The 2,824-nt window shown below is 38.1% G+C and overlaps 1 long non-coding RNA gene across 1 annotated transcript; it reads right to left on the reverse strand.

Annotated features, from left to right (window-relative positions):
- Positions 1-805: 805 nt before the first annotated feature.
- Positions 806-2,096, reverse strand: LOC107301850. The gene is made up of 3 exons (XR_001549336.1): positions 2,014-2,096; positions 1,650-1,714; positions 806-825 (listed from the first exon to the last, which is right to left on the reverse strand). It is a non-coding gene; the product is annotated as an uncharacterized LOC107301850 (long non-coding RNA).
- Positions 2,097-2,824: the final 728 nt, after the last annotated feature.

The following is a 2,824-nucleotide window of genomic DNA, read 5'->3' on the forward strand; positions in this document are numbered from 1 at the left end:
ACAGTTATCCCAAAGGTGCTTTTTCATGAGGCAACTGGACTTCCTTTTTTTTTTTTTTTTTTTTTGAAGATGTTTGGCTTCTCATCCAAGAAGCTCCTTGAGAACTGAAAAAGCTTCTTGGATGAGAAGTGAAATGTCTTCAAAGAAAAAAATAAGGAAGTCCAGTTGCCTCATGAAAAAGCACCTTTGGGATTCATCATGAGTAGGACAAATTAAGTACTTTAGTAGGAAGGGCTACTTTCAAAGACGGTTGCTGGAATTGGGTACGTCTAGTTTAACGAAGAGAAGGACGAGGGGGGACATGATAGCAGTGTTCCAATATCTCAGGGGCTGCCACAAAGAAGAGGGAGTCAAGCTATTCTCCAAAGTGCCTGAAGGCAGGACAAGAAGCGACGGATGGAAACTAATCAAGGAGAGAAGCCACCTAGAACTAAGGAGAAACTTCCTGACAGTTAGAACAATTAACCAGTGGAACAACCTGCCTCCAGAAGCGGTGAATGCTCCAACACTGGAAGTTTTTAAGAAGAGACTGGATAGCCATTTGTCTGAAATGGTATAGGGTTTCCTGCCTGAGCAGGGGGTTGGACCAGATGACCTCCAAGGTCCCTTCCAACTTTATTATTATTATTATTATTATTATTATTATTATTATTATTATTATTATTATTATTATTATTATTATTATTATTATTATTATTATTTTATATCAAAAGCACATCAGAAGGTTAAGAGAGGCTGAGACTTGCCTTGTAGCAGGAATCCTGCGTAGTCACTCTCCTGAGAAAGCTCCAGTGCCACGCAGACGTTTCGTTTGCTGATATCTTCCTGACAAACAGGAGAATACGAAATATGAGATCAAGCTAGTCCTGTTCAACCAGGATAGCAAGGAGTCCAAAACTGCACATTTTTGCTGCAGAACTGAACAGCTCCCTGAGATATTTGACAGAAGAGCAAAAGACTTTATTAGAGAAGGTCTGAGGGGGACAAGAATTCAGCCCAGCACAGATAATCCTCGACTTAATGACCACAATTGAGCCCAAAATTTCTGTGGCCAAAATTGTTAATTTTTACAACCTTTTACAACCGGGACACTGCCGCCGTCATAAATAGCTGATTGCCAAGCGTCCAAATTCTGATCATGTGACCATGGGACGCTGCAATGGTCATAAGTGTGAAAAAGGGTCATAAGTCACTTTTTTCAGTGATGTATCTTTGAACATTCCTTAAATGAACTGTTGTAAATTGAGGACTACCTGTACTTTTTTTTGCACAGTGGTCAACCAGATGTCTCATTAAAGTGGCCTCAAAAGACATGTGTGCAGTAATATCCTCCCAACTAATAAAGAAAAAAGGAAAGTCTTCTTCAAATTGAACTGTCCATGCAGTATTCTTGACACAGCCTTCTCCTAGATATTTTTTTTTCCTTCTAAATCTACATCTATAGCCCTGGAGATCTTCCCTTTAAGTACTAACCAGACCCGATTCTGCTTAGATTTTAAACTCTGACAATAGTTCAATTAATAACAAAACATTTTTAAGATTATGGGAATCACACAATAGATTTTAATAACTGGGATGTTCAAAAAGACAACTGAAAATTGACAGGTAGATAGATATAAGCACTAGCAGTTAATATGAGACAAACTCACCACTTCATTTATGGATCTTATATGCAAGAGGTTTTCCCTGACAAAACAAAAAAGACGTGCAAAACCTGGAAAACAAAACAAGAATGATTCTAGGGGAGGGCAATTTTTCCTTCATGTTCATTAGCATACACCTAGATGGTGCTTTTATTTATCCAGTTAACTATATTTTGATTGGCTGAGAATGCTAATTCTCATAAATGAAAATCATTTCTTCTGTTTGAAGTTTATTCTCCATGGCTACTAAATAGGAAAAACTTGAAACTCATCTTACAAGACTTCATTGAATAACACTCACAATAAATTGTGAAACCAATCAGCAAATTAACTGTTCATTCTTAATGAATATAGATGTATCGCTGCCTACCCATCTCATCCACTGTTCCAAGGAGATGGGAGACACCACCAAGGACTGACAGCTGAATGGAGCAAATTTCAAGTTTGGTTGCCTCCCAAGTAGACAAGTTTTCACAGGTGGTTGAGCTGAAGACAGAAATCCCAGTGGAGTGCCCCATAAAGATGTACCCTTCAGAAGCTGACAGGCAGTTTACCCTCCCTGATACCTGGGAAGATTTAAAAGAAGAGAACATGTTTACCTCATAAACGTGAACATACAATATGGATGTCATAATAATTCCAATCCCTCTATACTACAATGTCTTTATATGGAGGATATATATATATATATATCCCATATTTAGGCTGACAGGGTGTTCAAAAAGCACTCATTCTCTTCCCCTGTCTCTTGTAGCTAACAAAGTGAGAAAGAGCCTGTGACATAGGGGACTAATGCTTCTGCTTAACATGCAGACAGCCCAGGTTCGAATCTCGGAAGGGTATGTCTGACTGATGAAAACCAAATAAGGTTAGAAATAGCTATCTCAGTACTCCCTTAATTCTTTGTTAGCTTTTAACTAGTTCCATGCTTTAACTTCTCTGACTCATTAAAAATATTTAATAAATCTGTGAGTAAAATAATTTTAATGGTTTTGATGGAATTATAACTAAGGGGTCTCTGGGGCAAAGGGGTGATCTAGAAATATTTAGATTTATGTCTTGGTGGTAACGTCCAATTCATATCTCCCTGAAATTATACCAGAGTTAAGCCAAAAGAAAACCAATTTGGTTGTCCAAGAGGACGACGCTGTAGAGGAAAAATAATATGGTGCCAAGGTCAC

This window comes from Protobothrops mucrosquamatus, unplaced genomic scaffold, assembly GCF_001527695.2.
Source record: "Protobothrops mucrosquamatus isolate PMUCROS unplaced genomic scaffold, P.Mucros_1.0 scaffold18165, whole genome shotgun sequence".
In the NCBI taxonomy this organism is placed as follows: Eukaryota; Metazoa; Chordata; class Lepidosauria; order Squamata; family Viperidae; genus Protobothrops; species Protobothrops mucrosquamatus.